We start from the raw sequence: 25,861 nt of genomic DNA, 5'->3' as shown, positions 1-25,861 counted from the left end.
AAAGTGTGGGTTAGGGGATTTAAAGCCAGAAGTTTCTAATCTAAAGGGTATGAAAGCATCATATTGATCCACCAGACAATGTCAAGGAACAACTATATGGCCCACAGATGTTTGCAACCAGTTAAGGATTAAGACGGAAGAATCTCTCCAAAGTCCAACCTCTTTAAATCTTTGAAATTTCCCAAGGTAGCTGAGACAATAACCCTTGCTCTCAATAGTTATAGTAGTTATAACAAAACCAAAATGTCATTTAGACATAAACCTAATATATTTTGTCAGTTCTGTAGTTGCTGTTTTTTAAGAAGTATAACCACTTAGAGCATTAGCACATTAGAAATTGGACCCTAAAGTGACAGATGTAGGCACAGAAAAAGCCTTTTGAGGAAAATTGTGGCTTTCACAGAGCTAAATGCCAAAAACATCTGTTTGTCTCATCATTAGTGAGTATTTTAGGCATTTTTAAACATTAAAAAGATTATGAATAAACAGGTACAGATTGGCCCAAGGAAACAGTCATAATATTATCATTTATAAAACTCTTTGACCTTTACCTGTATTGATTTGAAGCTAGCCCCAGAAGTCATCTTGCTTATGGTTAAAATGACTGCCATATGATAGAATGAACATTCTTCATGTGAAAAGAGTTTACCAGCCTATGAGCAGTAAACAGGTATCTCCTACAGTTCCACTTCCAAACCCCAGTGAGATTCAGTAATGCTAGTCTATATCTAGTCCCAACTTGAATGTTCCCCTAAATGCATATTCTCCCTTTGTTGTTCTCCAAGATGGTACCTGGGTATATTAGAAGTAGGGCTTATATGGCCTTATGGCAGAGTAAGGGGAGGAAAATGAAGTCCCCAAACTTCCAGTGTCTCTGAAGACTCTGTGCTATAAAGAGTTGATCTCTGCATTTGCCTGCACTGACACTGAGCCAATGTGAGACTGGCCTTTGGATTGGGGAGGAGCTAACACTCATGCATACAACCCTGGATGGAGTTCACAGTTCTAAACATTTATCTCTGGTCCTGCAGCCTCTTACACCTGAAAGACCCTCATCTCTCTTGGTTCTGTTGCATCCCCTCTCCAGGGTATTCTGGGAATATTCATGGTTTTCTGCCTTCGAGCATACAACACGGGAACTGAGAGCTCTGTACAAGTACATCCATTTTTCTGCCTTCTCTCTCTGTACCATTGCTCCTCAGCCTTACCACAAGTAACAGTGAGCCAAAAGCTAAAGTTCTCAGAAAAAAAAAGCTCCCCCAACTTTTACCAGGAAACTGGCACAGTAGCTCTTATATCCTCAGAGGTTCACTGCTTCTCTGGTTGTTTCTAAAGCTACCCCCTCATGTTGAGATCTGGTCTCAAAGGGTCACATCAAAGAACAGAGAGAGCACTTACTTTTTTATTCTCACTTACCCACTGTCTCTCTCCCCATAATCCACCTGAATGATCAAGTCCATTAGGCCTGGATTTTGACGTGTTATAAAATTCCTTTCTCAACACCATCTAGCTTTCGAAACTATTGTTTTCCTATGGAGGTTTAAAAAGAAATATCAGCATTGAAACTCAACACTGAAGGATTTGGCTTGAAACCTTTAAAAATTTCTGAGAAAGGTGCCATGGCATCTGTATTTTTTTTTTTTTAAAGCTCGTGAGGTGATTCCAACACAGGGCCAGGGCTGACGCTCAGTAAGTACAGGCCCTCTTTCCCGGAGATAGGAGCCTTCTGATTTAGAGGTACAGAACTACATGGAAGAACATTTTAAGAGGATAGTTAGAAAGGAAGGGCAAGATGGCGGAAAAGTAGGGTCCCCAAATCACCTGTCCCCACCAAATTACCTAGATAACCTTCAAATCATCCTGAAAATCTACGAATTCGGCCTGAGATTTAAAGAGAGAACAGCTGTAATGCTACAGTTAGAAGAGTTCACGCTTCTATCAAGGTAGGAAGATGGGGAAAAAAGAAATAAAGAAACAAAAGGCATCCAAGGGGGGGGCCCCACGAGGAGCCGGGCTAAGGCCGGGGTGAGTGCCCCCAGGACAGGAGAGCCCCGTCCTGGAGAAGCAGGAGCTGCACCAATCTTCCTGGGTGGAAAGGCCTCGCAGGAATTTGGAGCAAGACCGCAGGGGGTAAGGGGGTGCCCTCAGTCTCCCTGGGACACTAACAGACACCTGCGCCCCGGGGAGAGTGCGCCATATCCCGCGGCCAAGCTCTCTAAAAGACTGCAGCGCGCACGGCGGACCCGGAGCAGCTCGGAGGGGCTCAGGCAGAAGAAGAGGCTCCGTGGGGAGGGGGCTGCGCGGCCGGAGCGCGAATCCAACAGCGCAGGCCCTGGGGCACAGGGCGCCAGGACACAGCCCAGGATCCGGCCTCCCCCCGGGACAGGCAGAGGCTGGGAGGACCCAGGACAGCAAGGATGCTCCTGCCTCGAGCTGAGCAGATCAGCGGCCCCGCCCCGGAGCCTCCAGGCCCTGCAGACGGAGAGCTCTGTAGTTACTGCGGGAGCTGAATCCAGGGCTCCAGAGGTGGCTGCCGCCACTGCGGTTGTTCCTCCAGGGGCCTCACGGGGTAAACAACCCCCACTGAGCCCTGCACCAGGCAGGGGGCAGAGCAGCTCCCCCAAGTGCTAACACCTGAAAACCAGCACAACAGGCCCCTCCCCCAGAAGAACAAGTAGACGGACAAGTTCCAGGGGAAGTCAAGGGACCTAAAATATACAGAAACAGAAGATACTCCCCCGTGGGTTTTTTGTTGTTGTTGTTGTTGTTGCTGTTGTTGTTGTTGTTGTTGTTTTTGCTTTTTGATTTCTGTTTGCTTCCCCCACCCTCTTTTTCTTTCTTTTTCTTTCTCTTTTTCTTCCTTCTTTTTTTTTTTCCTTTTTCTTTTTTCTTTTTCTCTTTTCTTTCCTTCTTTCTCTCTTTTTCTCCTTTTCCCAATACAACTTGTTTTTGGCCACTCTGCACTGAGCAAAATGACTAGAAGGAAAACCTCACCTCAAAAGAAAGAATCAGAAACAGTCCTCTCTCTCACAGAGTTACAAAATCTGGATTACAATTCAATGTCAGAAAGTCAATTCAGAAGCACTATTATACAGCTACTGGTGGCTCTAGAAAAAAGCATAAAGGACTCAAGAGACTTCATGACTGCAGAATTTATATCTAATCAGGCAGAAATTAAAAATCAATTGAATGAGATGCAATCCAAACTAGAAGTCCTAACGAGGGTTAACGAGGTGGAAGAACGAGTGAGTGACATAGAAGACAAGTTGATGGCAAAGAGGGAAACTGAGGAAAAAAGAGACAAACAATTAAAAGACCATGAAGACAGATTAAGGGAAATAAACGACAGCCTGAGGAAGAAAAACCTACGTTTAATTGGGGTTCCCAAGGGCACCGAAAGGGACAGAGGGCCAGAATATGTATTTGAACAAATCATAGCTGAAAACTTTCCTAATCTGGGAAGGGAAACAGGCATTCAGATCCAGGAAATAGAGAGATCCCCCCCTAAAATCAATAAAAACCATTCAACACCTTGACATTTAATAGTTAAGTTTGCAAATTCCAAACATAAAGAGAAGATCCTTAAAGCAGCAAGAGACAAGAAATCCCTGACTCTTATGGGGAGGAGTATTAGGGTAACAGCAGACCTCTCCACAGAGACCTGGCAGGCCAGAAAGGGCTGGCAGGATATACTCAGGGTCCTGAATGAGAAGAACATGCAACCAAGAATACTTTATCCAGCAAGGCTCTCATTCAAAATGGAAGGAGAGATAAAGAGCTTCCAAGACAGGCATGAACTGAAAGAATATGTGACCTCCAAACCACCTCCGCAAGAAATTTTAAGGGGGACTCTTAAAATTCCCCTTTAAGAAGAAGTTCAGTGGAACAATCCACAAAAACAAGGACTGAATAGATAGATATCATGATGACACTAAACTCATATCTCTCAATAGTAACCCTGAACATGAACGGGCTTAATGACCCCATCAAAAGGCGCAGGGTTTCAGACTGGATAAAAAAGCAGGACCCATCTATTTGCTGTCTACAAGAGACTCGTTTTAGACAGAAGGACACCTACAGACTGAAAATAAAAGGTTGGAGAACCATTTACCATTCAAATGGTCCTCAAAAGAAAGCAGGGGTAGCCATCCTTATATCATATAAACTAAAATTTACCCCAAAGACAATAGTGAAAGATGAAGAGGGACACTATATCATACTTAAAGGATCTATCCAACAAGAGGACTTAACAATCCTCAATATATATGCCCCGAATGTGGGAGCTGCCAAATATTTAAACCAATTAATAACCAAAGTGAAGAAATACTTAGATAATAATACACTTATACTTGGTGACTTCAATGTACCTCTTTCTATACTCGATAGGTCTTCTAAGCACAACATCTCCAAAGAAACGAGAGCTTTAAATCATACACTGGACCAGATGGATTTCACAGATATCTACAGAACTTTACATCCAAACTCAACTGAATACACATTCTTCTCAAGTGCACATGGAACTTTCTCCAGAATAGACCACATACTGGGTCACAAATCGGGTCTGAACCAATACCAAAAGATTGGGATCATCCCCTGCATATTCTCAGACCATAATGCCTTGAAATTAGAACTAAATCACAACAAGAAGTTTGGAAGGACCTCAAACACGTGGAGGTTAAGGACCATCCTGCTAAAAGATGAAAGGGTCAACCAGGAAATTAAGGAAGAATTAAAAAGATTCATGGAAACTAATGAGAATGAAGATACAACCGTTCAAAATCTTTGGGATGCAGCAAAAGCAGTCCTAAGGGGTAATACATCGCAATACAAGCATCCATTCAAAAACTGGAAAGAACTCAAATACAAAAGCTAACCTTACACATAAAGGAGCTAGAGAAAAAACAGCAAATAGATCCTACACCCAGCAGAAGAAGAGAGTAAATAAAGATTCGAGCAGAACTCAATGAAATCGAGACCAGAAGAACTGTGAAAATAGATCAACAAAACCAGGAGTTGGTTCTTTGAAAGAATTAATAAGATAGATAAACCATTAGCCAGCCTTATTAAAAAGAAGAGAGAGAAGACTCAAATTAATAAAATCATGAATGAGAAAGGAGAGATCACTACCAACACCAAGGAAATACAAATGATTTTAAAAACATATTATGAACAGCTATACGCCAATAAATTAGGCAATCTAGGAGAAATGGACGCATTCCTGGAAAGCCACAACTACCAAAACTGGAACAGGAAGAAATAAAAAACCTGAACAGGCCAATAACCAGGGAGGAAATTGAAGCAGTCATCAAAAACCTCCCAAGACACAAGAGTCCAGGGCCAGATGGCTTCCCAGGGGAATTCTATCAAACGTTTAAAGAAGAAACCATACCTATTCTATTAAAGTTTTTTGGAAAGATAAAAAGAGATGGAGTACTTCCAAATTCATTCTATGAGGCCAGCATCACCTTAATTCCAAAACCAGACAAAGACCCACCATAAAGGAGAATTACAGACCAATATCCCTGATGAACATGGATGCAAAAATTCTCAACAAGATACTAGCCAATAGGATCCAACAATACATTGAGAAAATTAATCACCATGACCAAGTAGGATTTATCCCCGGGACACAAGGCTGGTTCAACACTCGTAAAACAATCAATGTGATTCATCATATCAGCAAGAGAAAAACCAAGAACCATATGATCCTCTCATTAGATGCAGAGAGAGCATTTGACAAAATACAGCATCCATTCCTGATCAAAACTCCTCAGAGCGTAGGGATAGAGGGAACATTCCTCAGCATCTTAAAAGCCATCTACGAAAAGCCCACAGCAAATATCATTCTCAATGGGGAAGCACTGGGAGCCTTTCCCCTAAGATCAGGAACAAGACAGGGATGTCCACTCTCACTACTGCTATTCAACATAGTACTGGAAGTCCTAGCCTCAGCAATCAGACAACAAAAAGACATTAAAGTCATTCAAATTGGCAAAGAAGAATTCAAACTCTCCCTCTTCGCCGACATGATTCTCTACATAGAAAACCCAAAAGCCTCCACCCCAAGATTGCTAGAACTCATACAGCAATCTGGTAGCATGGCAGGATACAAAATCAATGCCCAGAAATCAGTGGCATTTCTATACACTAACAATGAGACTGAAGAAAGAGAAATTAAGGAGTCAATCCCATTTACAATTGCACCCAAAAGCATAAGATACCTAGGAAGAAACCTAACCAAAGAGGTAAAGGATCTATACCCTAAAAACTATAGAACACTTCTGAAAGAAATTGAGGAAGACACAAAGAGATGGAAAAATATTCCATGCTCATGGATTGGCAGAATTAATATTGTGAAAATGTCAATGCTACCCAGGGCAATTTCCACGTTTAATGCAATCCCTATCAAAATACCATGGACTAAAAAAAAAACAAACAAACAAACAAACAAAAAAATACCATGGACTTTCTTCAGAGAGTTAGAACAAATTATTTTAAGATTTGTGTGGAATCAGAAAAGACCCCGAATAGCCAGGGGAATTTTAAAAAAGAAAACCATAGCTGGGGGCATCACAATGCCAGATTTCAGGTTGTACTACAAAGCTGTGGTCATCAAGACAGTGTGGTACTGGCACAAAAGCAGACACATAGATCAATGGAACAGAATAGAGAACCCAGAAGTGGACCCTGAACTTTATGGTCAACTAATATTCGATAAAGGAGGAAAGACTATCCACTGGAAGAAAGACAGTCTCTTCAATAAATGGTGCTGGGAACATTGGACATCCACATGCAGAAGAGTGAAACTAGACCACTCTCTTTCACCATACACAAAGATAAACTCAAAATGGATGAAAGATCTAAATGTGAGACAAGATTCCATCCAAATCCTAGAGGAGAACACAGGCAACACCCTTTTTGAACTCGGCCACAGTAACTTCTTACAAGATACATCCACGAAGGCAAAAGAAACAAAAGCAAAAATGAACTATTGGGACTTCATCAAGATAAGAAGCTTTTGCACAGCAAAGGATACAGTCAACAAAACTAAAAGACAACCTACAGAATGGGAGAAAATATTTGCAAATGACGTATCAGATAAAGGGCTAGTTTCCAAGATCTATAAAGAACTTCTTAAACTCAACACCAAAGAAACAAACAATCCAATCATGAAATGGGCAAAAGACATGAACAGAAATCTCACAGAGGAAGACATAGACATGGCCAACATGCACATGAGAAAATGCTCTGCATCACTTGCCATCAGGGAAATACAAATCAAAACCACAATGAGATACCACCTCACACCAGTGAGAATGGGGGAAATTAACAAGGCAGGAAACCACAAATGTTGGAGAGGATGCAGAGAAAAGGGAACCCTCTTACACTGTTGGTGGGAATGTGAACTGGTGCAGCCACTCTGGAAAACTGTGTGGAGGTTCCTCAAACAGTTAAAAATAGACCTGCCCTACGACCCAGCAATTGCACTGTTGGGGATTTACCCCAAAGATACAGATGCAATGAAACACCGGGACACCTGCACCCTGATGTTTATAGCAGCAATGTCCACAATAGCCAAACTGTGGAAGGAGCCTCGGTGTCCATCGAAAGATGAATGGATAAAGAAGATGTGGTTTATGTATACAATGGAGTATTACTCAGCCATTAGAACCGACAAATACCCACCATTTGCTTCAACGTGGATGGAACTGGAGGGTATTATGCTGAGTGAAGTAAGTCAATCAGAGAAGGACAAACATTATATGTTCTCATTCATTTGGGGAATATAAATAATAGTGAAAGGGAATAGAAGGGAAGGGAGAAGAAATGTGTGGGAAATATCAGAAAGGGAGACAAAACATAAATACTCCTAACTCTGGGAAACGAACTAGGGGTGGTGGAAGGGGAGGAGGGCGGGGGCGGGGGTGAATGGGTGATGGGCACTGAGGGGGGCACTTGACGGGATGAGCACTGGGTGTTACTCTGTATGTTGATAAATTGAACACCAATAAAAAATAAATTTATTATTTAAAAAAATAAGAGGATAGTTAGACAACTAATACATAACAGAACCTCCATTAATCTCCATATAGCATAGAAAGATATCTGGAATTATATTCACCTAATATTAATTATTGCTCTTTAAGGATAGTGAAATTTGGAATGGATATTTTTGCTCTTGTCTTATTTTTCAACATTCCTTATTCTTTTCTTAATTAATATTTATCATTTAGAAAATAAAAAGATAAAATATGAAGAAGAGCACATTCATAAAGATAACCAAAACAGTGATTAAGGAAAAGTTGAAGGCAAACAATAACAAGGGAATAAATAGTTAAGTCAACTATGGTCTAGCCACTGGATGGAGTATTATGTATCCATTAAAAATAATTATTATGAATTTCTATTAACAGCATGGAAAATGTTTATACGACAATGTTAAATAAAACAAAATAAATAGAAATTATGGGTAAAGTTAATTTATAGAAGCATGAAAGTATAAATATTGTTTATAATGCTCCATTGTTTAGTATCTTAATTATTACTTCTCTTCCCTCAAAGTTTTAATTAAATAGAAACCTAAATATTTCAAAGTCACGAATCCCTCACAGTACAAAATCAAGTGTCCTGTGAGATAAGAATGAATTATTTGAAACCATATTATCTCTCATCAGAACAGTTCAAATTACATGATGGCTACAGTCACCCTTTTGACAAATAAAGATGTGGTTAAATTGATTCATTTCTGGAAGCTACAAGGATGTGGGACCTACTTTGCAAATGAGAAGGAAAAAAGAAAAATAGGAGAAAGCCAGGAGAACTGCAAACACTTTCTTCTGTACAGTGGGTGAAATCTTCCAGGATAGCAGTATAGACAAGTCGTGGTTCCTCTGTGGAATTCCATTCATCTGGAACTCAGAGTCACTGAAATAAATGATTATATCAGTAACATGAAATTAAATACCAAGCATCAGAAACTTATATAAAATACCCAGGTTCCTTAGGCAGAGCAAGTAGAGAAGCGGTTTATCCTGCACACTTAGTGTGTTCCAGCTGAGCTTATACAGCTAGGAGTAGAAAGAAGGCATCATCCTAGGTGTGAGGCCCCTTTATTCACAGGATGAATGGAAGAGTAAAGAATGTGGCTTAGAGCCAAAAGAGAAAAAAATTGGACAAATGAGTAAAAAGTGAATCAAAAGATATGCAGGAAGACATGAGTGATTATAGTGTGACACTAGAAAAGCTTAGGACAGGAGGAAAGCAACATCTAGGTTCCATCAGGATATGAGGTAAATTAAAGACAAAATTAAAAGAAAAACAACTTCATTATCTGTTTCTGTAAACTTGATTTAAAGCTATTAAATGTAGCTTCTGTCATCCTCATTTAGAGTTAATACATCAAGTTTCTATTTTGTCAACTGCTAGGTTCATAGAGGGAGCCACTTACAGGTGTTATGAACCCCATTACCCATAATTGTCCCAACAGGCCCCTTTCCTCACAGGCGTCTAGTAACTTGCCTGATCAAGTGATCTGGTTGTAACAAAGGCTGGAATCTAGTCATCTTCCTGATACTCTTGCCCAGCAGGCAAACAGCTTGAAGAAGTGATGGCTCTTTCTTTATTCATTATAATTCATTCGATAAATATATATTGGAGTCTTACCATGTCTAGGCACAGTACAGTAGATACAATGGAGAACAAGATAGTTTCCTGTTCTCCTGGTGCTCATGTGCTAGCAGGAAACAGAAGTAATGAATAAGCAAAGAAATAAATCTGATAAGGGCTATTTTCATAATGCTCAAAAAAGGAACCTTGGAAGCTTTCACCTTAAAGCTCATTTGAAAAGGACACAGTCAACATAGTGATCACACTATGCCCTTTAAATGGCAATATCTTGAGTGGGTACATGTATGTGAGTGTGAGTACATGCATGTGTGTGTATTCAGTTATTATAATAGATTCATTACCTTGCTATGAGTTGTGACACTATCATACCATCTCATACAAAACCTATTCCAGCTTTTCTGATTAGCAATCTATCAGGTATTGGAGAAGACACAGTGTAGGAAGTCAAGTAAGCAAGATATATCTTTCTGTCCTCCACACACTTAGGATCTAATCATAGAAACAATAAAGTACATATGTAATGAAAGTAGAAGGAAAAAAATGTAAATCCTAAAAGAGAGATGGAGTCCAACTGTTATAAGAACATCCAGGCCCACAATGGTCAAATGACTTGACCAAGGTCACACAACTTCTCAATGAGAGAGCTACATACACAGACACTACTTTTTCCCACAGAACCTCAGAAAATGTCAAAATGACACAGAATCAGCATCTTTCAACAGCCCTCAAATAGGATTATTCCTTCCTACAGGGTTTCCACCCTCACTATAGATCCAAGTTGAACAGAGTCAGTAGCTAGAACCACAAATTGAAAGTTCATAGGACTGGATTCTACTAGGGAATTTGAATTTGGTAAATTCTTCACTTCTATCTCTATTTCTCCCTCCATAAAATGAGTCAAACAAGATAGAAGTCAATCTTCCATCCTGTGAGGAGGAAAGAGGAAGAAAACTAACAGTTTCTGACCTCTTCTTTTACATGAGGCCCTGCATTAGACCCCATATTACATGTGTCATTGAATCCTCACGACATCTCAGTGTGGTAGAAATTACCCCCATTTTGTACATAAGTACATGAGCTAAAAGAGGTTAAGAACCTTGCCCAAGGTCACACATCTGTGCTAGAGCCAGGATTCAAAAGCAATCTGTCTGCTCCTAACCTCTGTGCTAAGCAGCCACCCACTAGAATAATTTGAGCTCCTTATAAAAAAGGTACTATAAGGATCCAAAATATTATCAGCCATGTGAAAAGCTGTGCTATAATTGTGAATAAAAGGCCTTCATTGGAATTTTAATTTTAGGACTTAAACACTAAGAGAATATGTTTTATAAATATACAATTTAAAATAATTTCTCTTCAAGTAAATTGTATTTTTAAGAGGTTTCCTGTAATTATATCCACGAAAAGAACACAGAATTATATACCCTCCGAGGTGAAGGAGGAGCATAAAGAGAGAATTTCTCTATGTGGAGGAGAAGCGTGTGTGTTTAAATAGTCACACACGCCAATAATACTGTGCATGGGCCAACTTCTCTTTCTCCTCTCCCCCTCCTGCTATCCTAGATCAGTACTAATCCACCCAGCTCTTCTCACTTCCTTTTACAACCTAGCTATCCCCATTTTTTTTCTTCTGCCTTCCTGTTTAAGGGCCTAGAGTACCAAAGGATCAAAGAACATGTGAAGGCTGATATGACCTGAATAAATACAAGCAATTACAAGCTGTGTAACTATAAGCCAGTGATTTCAACCCTCTGAAACTCAGTTTCTTCATATTCAGAGGTGATATTCTCTACCTTTCTGTGTCAGACGAAGAAGACAGGGAGAGAGATAATTCTATGGTATCTACAGACAAGGGAATGTTTTCCCCCTTTCAAAACCAAAATTCTGATGGAAGAGCCAAGAATCTTGGGCATGTCACACCCACTTTCTGTTGTCCATCCTGCTCATCCTCAGCCTTCTGAAGAGGGGAAAGAAGGTGGAAAGTTTTTGTGGGAGGAACACTTGTCTATTGCTCTTAAAACTGGCAAAGGCCACTCTGGAAAATTGTCTCCCTGAGTAAACTTCAGCTTATTTAATATGGTTAGTGGACTTTGGGCACAGAAGCCAACTTAGTCCTAGCTCCAACACTTGGTAGCTCTGTGACCTTGGACTAAGTGGCTTAATCTGTTTGGATGTCAATCTATAACTTGGAAATAAAATCACTCCTGGCCTCATCTCCCTCCCAGGGTTGGTGTGATCTCTGGTGACACCAAGGATATGAAGGCACAGCCGATGCATCAGTTATAATTTTAAAATGATTGGAACTGCCTAGGAAAAAAAACCAGGAGAGTAGAACATGATCTGTTCCCACTCCTAGAAAGCAAATTACTTATGCCCCTGAAGGCAAAAAGTAAGTCAGAATTCAATTTCTTAATAAAACAGATGACTTTTAACCCTTTTCTCACATCTATGTTAGTATTGGTTCTCCAAAAACAGTCTGAAATTCACTTCATAATTCATACCCTCTACTTTTCTATGACTCTGATCAATGAAGCTAATGTAATTTCAAAATCCATACAACAAATAAAAATTACACTCTAATCATATCTTACCATACACAAGAACCTTAGAGTCAGAGAGTATCTTATTCATTTTTCATCCCCAGTACTTAGCACCATACAAAAACAGAAGCTCAATAAATAATTGCTGATTGACTAAATGAAAATCTGTATATATATGTATGCATGCATATATGTATATATGTGTGTGTGGTGGATATGAGTGTGATATATACTACCAAATGTATATCCTGAGCAATTTTTCAGAATAATTAGACACTCAAAGTCTATCCAAGACTGAAACTTCATTTCTCATAGAACTCGTGTGAGCATTTATTATAAACATAAGAAATATTTTATCAGAATCAAGAATTTTCATTAGGTATATCTTATATACTTAAAATGTATTATTCATATTGCTTACTCCATCATGCTTCAGCTTTTCATGCCTGAGTTTCACTCCCTACAAATAGTGTCTAAATATACAGACCTTGGTAGAGGAGCTAATACCACTACAGCCACTGTCTGTGAGGTATTATAATAACACCAACTATCCAGCAAGTCAGCTTAGAACTCAAGTCCTTAACAAGTACAAGGACTTCACACTAGAAACTTTAATACTCTTATAAAGTTGAAATGAATAATGTCAATGCCAGGCCAGAAAGGCCATTGTATACAACTTTTATAATGCTCAAACCCAGTCTCTGTTTCATGGAATGCTGCCTTATAGGCTGTATATGAATAGAGACATAGCCCTTGCTGTGACCATCTGGAGTACAAAAGCCCTTTGTCTATGTAGTAGAGGATGCTAGTTACATAGATCTGGTCACCTCCACATTGGAAAATCTCCCTAGCAAGTTTTTTTGTTGTTGTTGGATTTTTTCCCCCCAGAATAGTACCTGTACCAGCACACCTGGCCACTACATCTCCAGATTTAAAGGAGGTATCTAGCTTCATCCAGAGTTTTGCATATTTAGATAAGACCTACATTGCTGAGTATGAGTAGGGGGCTGTTAAGTGACACCCACCAGTTCAACCCACTTGTAGTCCTGCAACCTGCATAGCCTAAGTACTTTGGACCCACCAAGGTCAGAACCATGAAACTAGAAAACCAATCCTACCTGCTTAATTTTTAACTTCACTTTTTTACTTTTATTTTTAACTTATCAATACATGGATAAAATTGTATTATACTCAATTCGGTCTCCTAGTATCTGTTTCCTTCTCTCCCATTTCTCTGCCAAAAAAGTAAATTGAATAGTTCATTATATCACAGAAGGAACATACCAGTTCCCAACTGTCTCTTATGAACCATAACATGTGAGTTGGATGCTCTGTTTTTATGGAAATGTGGGCAGGGAAGAATCAAGAGAACACATACCTGAGCAGGCAGCCTTTTGGTTATGGAAGTATAACAGGATCCCAAATCCTTTTGTACAACATTCAGGTTTTCGAAGAAAATCTAGCTACTTTATGTGGTTTTACAGTTGATTTCATCTTTCTAAGGTCATTGCTTGGTGGTAATAATAGAGGTGTAAAGATGGAGTTTGGTGGGGGAGGGTCCTTATCCCAACAGAAACAATTAATTAGAAACACTTCGTGTAAATTTGTAATTAAATTTTCCTTCAGGGAAACCTGGGTGGTTTAGCGGTTGAATGTCTGCCTTTGGCTCAGGGCATGATCCCAGGGTCCTAGGATCAAATCCCACATCAGGTTTCCTGCATGGAGCCTGCTTCTCCCTCTGCCTGTGTCTCTGCCTCTCTCTCTCTCTCTCTCTCTCTCAAAAAAAAATAAAATAAAATAAAATAAAATAAAATAAAATAAAATAAAATAGAAAAGGGAGAATTAAAAAAAAAAAAAGAATTTTCCTTCATAACAACTTCTACCAGCAGTTATTTTTCTATTAAGATATTAAGATTCTACTTCTGCAGGTCTAACTCCTTTTACTTATTCTTTTAAGGCCTTTGTTTATTTCATTTCATAAAAATTACTCCTTGCAGATGGATATAGACCATGAAAGTATTATATTGATTGCAATTGCAATGCTTTCTCTTCACCTTACTGCAGAAAAGCTACTACTAAAACAAACAAAAAATAGGCTATTCATCTTTGTCTAGATTTGAGATGGGCAAATAAAAGACATACGAACATCTTAAACAGCTTAATTTACTACAATAATAATTTCATCTTTTCAAATGATTAAAGATTTGGATGCTCTTTTACAGGCTGCCTTAACAGCATGGAGATTGGTAACATCAGCTCTTTCCTAACTACTGATGCCCCTGAACTGACCTAAACTATATTCCTTCACTTTTAGCCTCAGTCTCTTCCCCAGAATTATTCTTTCCAAGTCCTATTTCCTCAGTCCTGCTTGTTCTCAGACAAGCTGGTCAGCTAATCCATATCATGTTAATATACTATTTCAACAACAACAAAAATAGTTGACTTATAACAGACTTCCTTGGGCTTCTGCTCTGGCTAAGATGGAATATTAGGGACTGGATTTATTCACCTGCCTAAAACAATAAAAAACAAAAACAACAGATAAAATATGAAGCTAGCTTTCAAGACAGTGGTCATCAGACAACAAAATACAATTATCCCTGAAAGATGAAAAACAAGTGCAGTGTATCCTGTAACAGCCCCAGCTTGCTGCCTACAGTAATTTTCTAGGCCATGGTACAGGGAGGGAGGCTCCAGGTAGAAAACACTGGTCTCCCTGAGTTGGAGAAATTAAGATGGGTATAGGGGGACCAAAGTGGCTAGAGTTATGGGACAGACATCAGAAAATAAGAAGCTACACAGAAGGAAAACTATGGGGCTCTGCAAGTGGTTCCTCTTCCATCTCTTGCTGAGTACTAAATCAGCATATGCATGTGAGAAGATGGTCCAAAGACAGGGAAAGAATTACCCAAAGGGATTAAAAGTAAATGTGCCTGATACTTAGTGTTAGGAACAGTGCCTGATGTTTCTAGCAGCAATGTCCACAATAGCCAAACTGTGGAAGGAGCCTCGGTGTCCATCGAAAGATGAATAGATAAAGAAGATGTGGTTTATGTATACAATGGAATATTACTCAGCCATTAGAAATGACAAATACCCACCATTTGCTTCTATGTGGATGGAACTGGAGGGTATTATGCTGAGTGAAATAAGTCAATCAGAGAAGGACAAACATTATATGTTCTCATTCATTTGGGGAATATAAATAATAGTGAAAGGGAATAGAAGGGGAGGGAAAAGAAATGGGTAGGAAATATCAGAAAGGGAGACAGAACATGGAAGACTTCTAACTCTGGGAAATGAACTAGGGGTGGTGGAAGGAGAGGAGGACGGGGGATTGGGGTGACTGGGTGGTGGGCACTGAGAGGGGCACTTGACGGGATGAGCACTGGGTGTTATTCTGTATGTTGGCAAATTGAACACCAATAAAAAACAAATTTATTATTAAAAAAAAAAGGAACAGTGCCTGATTCCATCATCTAGCTCCTTTAGCCAGACTGTAAAACCTCAAAACTGACTGGGCATTCTGTACAGTATTCAGAAAAGTTTTGCCTCACTGCTGGGAAAAATTACTCCCATGCTAAGTACAGTTCTGGTTCCACCTAACAAACCTTAAAAGCAAGACCCAGTAAGATCAAACTGTTTAAAAGTACATTAATCATGTTCCAGAATAAAATGCAAGAATATGGATAGGAATAGAAAAATATCTGGCACTCAACAAGGTAAAATTCAGTGTCTAGTATATAATCAAGACTTACCAGATGTGCAAAAATCAGATAAATATGACACCTAGTGAAAAGGAAGGTCAGTCAATTCAAAATGACTCCAGAAATGACACAGATGACAAAATTAGTAGGCAAGGACACTAAATCAGTTATTATAATGGCATGCCACATATTCAGGGAGCTAGAATATGCAGTACAAGAGATTCCAAAGATAAAAAATTATTTAACTCAACATTCTAGGGATTAAACTGTAATGTGAGAGATGAAAGATAAACTGGATGAGAGTAATAGAATATTGCACAATACAGAAGAAAAATAGTAAACTTGAAGCCATAGCAATAGAAACAATCCAAAAATAATCATTTAAAAATTTTTTTTAAAAGATAAAGAACAGAGCAGCAATCAGCTATGAGAAACTTTCAAGAGACCTAATATATGTAACTGGAGTTCCTGAAGAAGTGAAAGGGGTAGAGATAGAAAAATATATTTGGTCCCAAATTTTCCAAATTCGATGAATATGATAAACCCACAAATTTGAGCTCAAAAATCCCTAAGTACAAGCAATATCAAGAAACCTACACCAAAACGCATTATAATAAAATGTCTGGAAAATTATTTTAGAAATTTGCCTCTCCCCTAAGGAAACTGCTTTTCTATAACCCATTGCACTGTACGTGGAGGTAGAAAGGAGTCCTTCATATTTCACATCATCACTCCTGGACCATTTTCTCACACTTCCCTTAAAATATTCTTGCCTTTGAATTTTATGTTATCACAGTAAATTACTCTCTACCCTTCATTATTTATCATCTACTGCCCATGGGTTACTCCCTATCAGCAATATTTTTAGCTCTTAGTTCACTGTCCCTCTCCCCAAGATTGCTATTGTGCCATTTCTTGGCAATGTCAATATATAAATAAATGATCTTTCTAACACTTTGCTCAGGCCCTCGACCACCTCTGTATCATAAATTATGTCCCCCACTGCTCCAGTGGTCCTGCCTAGAACTTGTCATTAAAATAATTCGCCCCTTCCATATCTCTAATTTATGTATCCGATTCCTGGCCTTGCTTCATATTTCACCAAGAAAATTGAAGAAATTAATAGATCTTCCACATATTTCCTCCAAATACATCTACCTACCTACCAGCATCAGAACCATCTACTCTTCATTTACTAAAATAAGTGAGCCATTCATACAGTACCTTCCTTGTATATCCAAGTCCATCTCTCCTTTCTTAAAGGACTTAATCTACTTGGTCTCCCCTCTCTTTCCTGTACTACTGATGTTTCCCTCTCTGTTGGATCATTCCCTTCAACCTGTAAGCATGCTGTTATTGCACCTACTTAAATAAAGAAACAATAACAACCACACACACACACACCTTCTCATTTTTAAAAAAGCCACTTTACATAATTGAAGTAACTTCTTATTCTGTTAATTGGTATTTAAAGGGAAAGAATTAAGCTTTTAGGAGAAAACATAGTTTATTCTCAGCTGATGAAAAAAACTCTTCTTTACAAAAAAAAAAAAAAGCCAGCTAAAAATGTAGAGAAAAATTATAAATTTGAAAATCATCATCTAAAGTTCTCCAATTAAATAACTGATGTAGGTGCTAAATGAAATATAGAAACAATTTCTACACAGTGCCAAAATATCACTACACAGATTGTTTGCTAATTGCAAAAGGGAAACCGTGCTTTTATAAGTAAAATTATCTATTGGACACAAACCTAACCAAATAATACAAAAAGTAGAAATTTAGAATCACTAGACAACTTGATATTAGTGCCTCCCAATGAAATGCAGTGTGAAGTGTACAACATCACCCATGAAATATTAATGACAAAAGTATTTAATCTAATCAAGCCTTCAAATTTATATGCAGGAAATTTTACATACAAATGGGTGGCATGTACTCCATACTACATTTCATTAAAAGGTATAGATAGATACACACACACACACACATATATATTACAATTAATAAAAAACTTTCTGAACTCTACCTTCTAGTTTGTTCACTGATCTTTTTTATAGCAAAACTTGAAGCATTAGATATAATTGCTGGCATCAATTCCTCCCTTCTAATCCTCCCTTGAGCTACTTATAGTCAGATTTTCACACCCCCAACATGCCACCAAAACTATTTTTCACAGTCACCAATGTCCTCCACATTACTAAAACCAAGGATCAATTCTCAGTCCACAGCACTCTTGACATAGCACTGATGTCTGATCACACCTTCTCCTTGATGTCCATATTCCTCTCTCATTGGTAGTTCATTATTAGTCTCTTTTTTCAGATTCCTTATCTCTCCTGGACCTGTTATCCGGAATGTTGCAAGCTTTTATCTTTGGATCTCTTCTCACTGTATGCATACACTTCTTTGGTGATATTCTGTCTCCTGGCTGTTACTGCCATCTCCACACTATATCTCCCACATGACCTCTTTCTCCTAAACTCAAGAATCATCTCTCTCAACTTAATGATAAACTCTAATCATACTGCCTACTTCATGTTATCCCTATATGTGCATACTATTCACCTTAGGCCTTATGATGTCCACAACAGAACTCTTAATCTCCCTTCTCAAAATCTACATGTTCGAAGATGGAGGGTCAGTAATGTATCCTCCAGACTGAGAAGGTACTTTAAAACTGAAAAATGAAGCAAGCCACTCCACACCATTGACACACAGTTTTAGTCAAGGTAGCTTACTGAAGAGGGTATCAAGCAGACAAACAACTACCAAATAATTGCACAGCGCAATTATTTTCTGCCAAGTCCAGACATGAATCCCTAGCTTTTATAGGGTAACAGTCATGATGGTAAGGTCACAGGGAAGTTATTCAAATTGGGGCCTTCACTGCAACTAGTTATTTGAAGTGGGGCCTTCTGTGTGTCACTTTAGAGAAGATCAGAACAAGAGGTCCCACATTCTGGTCCCACACTAACCTCCATGAGGCCTGGTGCACATAGCCCTGCAGGAAGTCACTGTACTGGCATGAACAAGAGGAAAGGCCAAAGATGGAGTCAGTGTTGTCAGCACTCCTACAATTTCCTATCTTAATTGATGGTGATTCCATCCTTTAAGTTGTTCTAGACCAAAAGTTTGGCTTTACATTTATTCCTTTCTTTCTTTCACGCTATATCTAATCAGTCCTGTTGGCTCTACTTTCAGAATATAGCCCAAATCCCACTTTTGTCCAAGCAACCATAGCCTCTCAATCACTGCAGGGAGTTAGTCACAAATGTCTCCCTGTTTCCATTCACCCAGCCCCACTCTACTACTCTCACCATATGTTTTAAAAGGATCACTCAACAGCTTAGTCTGGTCAGAACAGAATTCCTCTCTGTCCTACAAGACTCAATAAGATCTAATCCCTACTGTATTAACTCTCTGACCTCAATTCTTAATATTCCTAATATTTCCCCCTAAAGTCACTCTGTTCAAGTACATAGGCCCCTTTGCTGTTCCTGGCATTTTCCAGAGAATAAGCTAATATAATGCCACCAATGATTCACAGGTCTTTATGTCTATGGCTTCCTTCTGTCTTATTTGCAAACACCAGCTTTTCTTCACCATATTCTGATAGAACACTTCTTTCCTGAAATGTACCATGGATTGGAAGACAATTTTAATGTTAAGGGATTCTCAATCATGCTTTCATTCTACAAGCATGTGTTGGTCACTTTAGCTCAAATCCTTAGCGGAGACAGATGAGACAAGGTCTTTCCCTTCAAGTTAACTGAGGAGAAACAAACACAGGAGGTAATTATAACACAAAGTGGTGGATATGGAGGGATTTCAAGGTATTATAAGAACACAGAGGAGGAGTACTTTAATTTGACTAAGAAGGATCAGGTATGACTTCCCAAAAGCAATTATGTCTGAGGAGTTTAAATCTTCTCACTATTGAAACGAGTGACCTTAGACATGCTACAGAAAATCTCTGACATCAATTTGCCCATCTGTAAATCTGGGATGTTAAAACTTACCTCACATGCTTGTTTTGAGTGTCAAAAATGATATATGCTTGTTAACGTGTCGTGGGAGTGTTACCTATAGTTATTTTATCCTTCTTTGGCCTTTTGCCCACCACCATCCACACAAAAGCAAGTACTTTAGAAAGTGTAGTATATGTTCAGACAGCCTCAAGTATCTGAAGAAATGAACTTATTAGCTCAGTAGCTAAAATTCAATATCTTGAAAAACTTAAGTGCTTCTTTTTGTTCTAGCCTTATGCATCTTTTTGAAATTTTGTTGAAAGCAATGCTATCACGTTCTTCTACACAACCCTAGTCAATATTCATTGATTTGTGTTCTAATATTCATGAAACAATGTCTCAGTTCAAAAGCAATCCTCTGTTTTAAGGTCTATTGTATGCCACAAATGAACAGCTAATAGAGCTATAGTTACTGATGGCTACATCAGAGAAAACACTAATGCTCCAGCCTGACAGACAGTAAGGGAACTTGGAAGAAACATAATTCACATAAAATTCTCTTAGTAGTTAGTTTTCCCCCTAACATGTTGATGAAACCCAGTATGTAGACTGATAAACTGGATAATATTGGTAGAGGGAAAAGAATTCATTGATAAGACTCCTGCACTTTATCATCAAACAGAGCACTGACCTCTGCTTTCCCCCCATAAAGTGCCAGATATCTTCTCTTGCTTTTTGAGATAATTAGTAGGGGAAAACATCTTAGGGGGAAAAAAAGCACCATGAATTGGGTGTGGTAGAGGCTTTAAAAAATGATCACAAATTCTTTCATATTGCTCCATCAAGAGTTGAGGTCTCCATCTCTCTTCTTGAATATGGGCAGACCTGTCTGTGACTGCTTTGATCAAATAGAGTAGAAATGACATTCTTTGATTTCTGAGGTCACCTCACAAAAGGCTGTGCCACTCTACCCAGGTCTCAGAACTCTCATTCTCCTGACATCCCTTCTGGGATGCTCCCATTCAGAACCCAGAGGCCTCACTATGAGAAGTGCAATCCACATGGAGAGGCCACATGCATGTGCTCCTGTCAACAGCTCCAGCTAAGCCCAGCCCTTACATCATCCTGGCCCACATATCAGACATGGGAGTGAGAAGTTTCCAAATAATTCCAGCTTCCATTCATTTGAACCATTGCTCAGCCATGTGAATCTTCCCAGCTGAGCTCCCATACTTTGTGAGCATGGACAAACCATCTCTGTTACATATTCTGAATTTCTGACTCATTATCATTATTTTACACTACTACATTTTGGGATACTTTGTTTTGCTACAATAAATAACTGGAAATGGTGGTTCATAAATGCCATCAATGATAACAATTACAATATCTAGCCTTAAGATAACCAAAAGTGGGACACCTTGGTGGCTCAGTGGTTGAGCATCTGCTTTCAGCTCAGGTTATGATCCCGGGGTCCTGAGATCAAGTCCTGAATCGGGCTCCCCACAGGGAGCCTGCTTCTCCTGCCTATGTCTATGCTTTTCTCTGTGTCTCTCATGTGTAAATAGATAAAATCATAAAAATAATAATAATAACCAAAAGAGATGAATGTGCTTTTTCACACTGGAAGCTATACAGAGCTCATCTGAACAGATAAAAAGGTTTCTGGACATGAAAAGCTGGACTCAATACCTAGAAAAATCTTCAATGAGATGCTAGAACAACTCATAGTGGGTTGGGGCGGGGGGTGTTTTGGTTTGGTTTGGTTTGATTTTGGTTTTGGTTTTTTGGTAATATAGTTTTATCCTCTGTCAAAACACAAACCAACACAGTGGGGAGGTAAGGAGAGGCAATGTATTATAGCCTGTGTATTCTATAGGAGAGAGGATGAGACTTAAAAGCCTCATCCCATTGCTTGCCCAGCTGAGAAAAAATTATGACCCTAATACCCGCTTATAAATATCTCTTGTAATATTAAAAAAATATATATATGTATATATTTATTTCCTGAGTCCATCTGGCTCTTCTCCTTTACAGAAAGGGTTAAGCTTCAATATTTGATCTCAAGGTCAAACGGTAAGGGTGATAAGGAGAGGCAGTTTGGGAAAGGGAGGTAGGGGGTGCTAAAAAACAGAGGGACCAACTAACATATCTAAGGCCCTTCAAAACATCCAGAAGCAAGTGGGAGAGGGTACCTGTTAGAGACTGAGAAACCAGTGCTGTACTCAAAGGTTGTCTCACTCATGTCCCCAGTCTCTGATGCTCGGGGATGATCTGTCCTTTCAGATACCACCATGAGGTTCCAATATCAGGATCCATCCTTTCAACTCACTACCCAGCTTTTAAGGTCCCCTCTAACAAGGAGTAGCCCCATCCCCAAATAAGCATGGAGAAAGCTGGAGGTCCTTCCTAGGAGGAGGGCATTTCTGGAGTGAGCCACTTCTGGGGTCCCCTTTCAGTCCCTGACCAGACAGTAAATGTGGTGCTGCCTTGTCCTTGGAAAGCTGGTCTACATTCAAGGCCTTGAGCTTAAACTGGATTTCCATTGATTTCCTTTGGGCCAGAACCTGGATGTGACTAGTGACCTGTATGCGATTTGGGTCTCCCCTATTTTCAGCTTGATGTGTTGGACAATCAATTCATTCCAACATCTTGCCTTCATCAAACAGGATAATTTTCTACCAGCCACATGGCAGGTAAATGGCCAGGGCCCCCTGGAAGTTCTACTTGATGTGCAGACTCCACACAACTTCTGTATCTGAGCCCCCCCTCCAATCCCCTCGCTCACTTCATGTCCAGCCACTACCATCCTCCAGAGGGGCCCCAGCCCTGGGTTCCCCCATCTGGGACTCCTTACCTGGGCTGGGGAGCCATAGGTAGATGAGGCACTGCACAACTTATTGTGTTTTCACTGTATCTGATAACTTACTAGTCAGGTCAGATAGACACATACACAAAAAAATCATCAGTTTTTATTGTACTGCCTTATCAGTCTCATTCTCTAGATACAGGAGAAATAAATTGGAAAGCAAAACTACAGGTGAATGGGCTTGTTTCTGTTAACTCTATCAACCCTAATATTACAAAATTACTTAACAGAAGTAATATCATGAGCTTTTCTCAATGTTGTAGAGAGGATGCAAAATCCAAGTTTAAAATTTCAGATCTTAATCCATGCTAAAAGATCAAGTCTACAAAAACATAAAACTAAATAATATTTATAACTGCCAAAATCTTAATCTTTTTTAATGTACAAAACAGCTTTTACTTGTTAAGACTTCCTATAACCCCAATTTAACTCTATATTTTTTTCTAAAAGATGTTTCATTACTAATTAACCTTCAAAAAAGCAGAAGGTATCTCTTTTGCACCAAAGGTTGTAATTTCCATAACTCTGACTTTTGTTTAATACATCATAAAGAACATATTTTTGCTGAATTTTAAAATGCTACCATTCTAGGAGATAAAGAACTAAATGCTAGGTGAAATGTGAAACCATAGTCTTCCTTGGAAATGTATTTCTCTGAGAAAAAAAAAAACTGAAATGTGCCAAATATATCTCTACAAAGAAAGGAAGGACATTCTTACTGATGTCTACTCCAGGAATAACCTCCCTGGGGAGAATTTTGAAAGGATTTGAGCATTTTAAACGTTCTGAACTAAATTAGTTAATTAAAAATATGGGTGAGCAAAATCCACTGAGGTTAAAGGGAGAAGAATAGTCAGCAATCATTTATCACAGTGCCCTGTTCAAGGATTTCAAGATACCTGATTAACAGTGGCAATTCTCATTTAGGTTCGTTATCTGATGGAGCAGAGTTGTTATTGATCTAACAGTTGACCTCACTGCAGGCTTAGGGTGTGACAATAATAATCTCTCCATACAGTTGGCCTGCAGTCATTGACAGTTTGAGTAATGATTAGATGAAACACATGATTAAATAGCTAATTCCTAAAAACTCTCATTCCATTTCTATTGATGTCTCAGCTTTTCCACACCCTTCATATCTTACCTTTCTATCCTTCCTTCTTTATTTCCTCCTCTCCTCTTCTAAAATGACTTATTAAAGTTTTGAAAAGGAAGTTTTAGTAGAGTTAAAATGGTTAGGCAGTTAAACTTCTCCTGTACCCTCTTAGATTCAGTGACTGGGGACATGCAAATTTAACTGACAAAAGACCCATCAACAGGAGAAAAAGAAAACAAATGTATTTGTATTTTGCATGCCTAGGAGTTCACAGAAAAAAAAAAAAAATGAAACTCGGGCAGTTAGACTGTGGGCATTATATTCCATTTTAACAAAGGAAAGTGGGTTGGGCTTTGAGAAACAATAAATTGTAGGAAAGTGACTAAGAATTGAGGAAAACTAATAGAATAGAAGGGTTATCTTAGTATGTTTTGTTTGTGCAGACTCATCTCAATGTGACTGTGGTCAAGAGGATGAAGACACCTTCACAGAGAATAATTTATGCCCTGCTTTTAGACAGATCAGAGGAAGGCAAAAAAGCTCTTCCTGATCTCTTGATTCTCAATTGCCTTCAGTTCAAAATAATCTTTATGCCAAAGTGGCATATTTGGGGGTAACATTCTGGGTCCCTTCAAAACTCTTCTATTTCAACACATCTTAATGATAGTGACTAAGAATGCCTCCTATATCCACTATATAAAGTAGTAATTTTACACAAGGGGGCAAAACCTGACCAAATACTAGATTCAAAATACTATCATCTTCATAAAGAATGGAATATAGACATAAAATCAATGCTTTCAGAATTTTTTCTACTAAAAATTCTGAAACATCTGAAAGCAATGGGCTTGAGCTACATCAACACAATGCTGAAACATCTGGAGAAGAAGTAGAAAATACAAACAATTATCCAGATACCTCGTCTACACAAAATTCAGCTATCCAGATGTTTTTTTCCCCCAACCAAATATAGATAATGGGCAGAATTCCTTTCATTTCTATTTGTGTAAATGAACATCCCTCATCTACCCTTATTTTAACAATGGACCACACCCCCTGTAGAGGGGCTCTAATCTGTTTCCTTGACCCAACTCCTTTTCTTCTTTCAAATGTGTACGTATTTTCTGAAAGCACAAATGAAAGAAGAAAAAAAAAAAAAAAGAAACAGTAAATTGCCTGTATCTTCTTATTTTAGAGTAAAGTAACTGTAGAACAATGGCTGGGTGGTTCAAATTTTCTTTGCAGCATCCAGCACACCAGGTGCAGTCAATAAACATTAAGCCATCAAATAAATCAGAATTCCAAAATGTGGTCTGTATTGAAGAATACATTATAGTCAGCTGCTTTTGCAGCAGGGTGAATTTCAGAAAAAGACCCAATTGATTGGCTTTTCTCAAATATTAATGTGCATACAAATCTCCTGGGGATGTTGTAAAAATGCAGAATATGATTCAAGAGGTCTGGGGTTGGGCCTAAGACATTGCATTTCTATGGAACACCCAGGTTATACTGAAGTTGCTGGTCCACAGCTGAGTAGCAAGCTGACTGATTATTGGCAAGGGGAAGAGACCAAATCTGCCTCTTCATTCATGCTAAGGAGTATCTATTTTAAACAAAATCCAAATACATTTAATTATCAAAAGAATTTTTTTTTTTTTTGAGAGAGAAAGAGAGAGAGTAAGGGATGGGGGCAAAGGGAGAGGGAGAGAGAGAATCTTAAGCAGGCTCTAAGCCCATTGTGGAGCCACAGCAGGACTCAGTTTCAAGACTCTAAGATCATGATCTGAGCCAAAATCAAGATGCTTAACAGACCGAGCCACCCAGGCATCCCATCAAAGGAAATATTTTTTAATAAAACCACTTTTTTGAGTCTAAATTTTTTGATTAAATATAAACCATCAAGACATCAAAAAAAGACATTTTTACAATAAATCTGTAATCTAAACTTAAAAGGGCTATTTACCTAGGGGGGAAAAGTGGTTTGCAAAGTACTAGCAAGATCAGAATTAACAGGAGGAAAGAGCAGAATGAAAGAAAAAACTTGGTTTAAA

The 25,861-nt window shown here is 38.8% G+C and overlaps 1 long non-coding RNA gene across 3 annotated transcripts in view; it reads right to left on the bottom strand.

The window, feature by feature from the left end:
• The window catches only part of LOC144293974 (uncharacterized), a 129,870-nt gene that overhangs the window by 83,999 nt on the left and 20,010 nt on the right, over positions 1-25,861 (bottom strand). The window lies entirely within an intron of this gene.

This window comes from Canis aureus, chromosome 22 (assembly GCF_053574225.1).
Source record: "Canis aureus isolate CA01 chromosome 22, VMU_Caureus_v.1.0, whole genome shotgun sequence".
NCBI lineage: Eukaryota > Metazoa > Chordata > Mammalia > Carnivora > Canidae > Canis > Canis aureus.
This window is presented reverse-complemented; position numbering and strand designations above follow the sequence as displayed.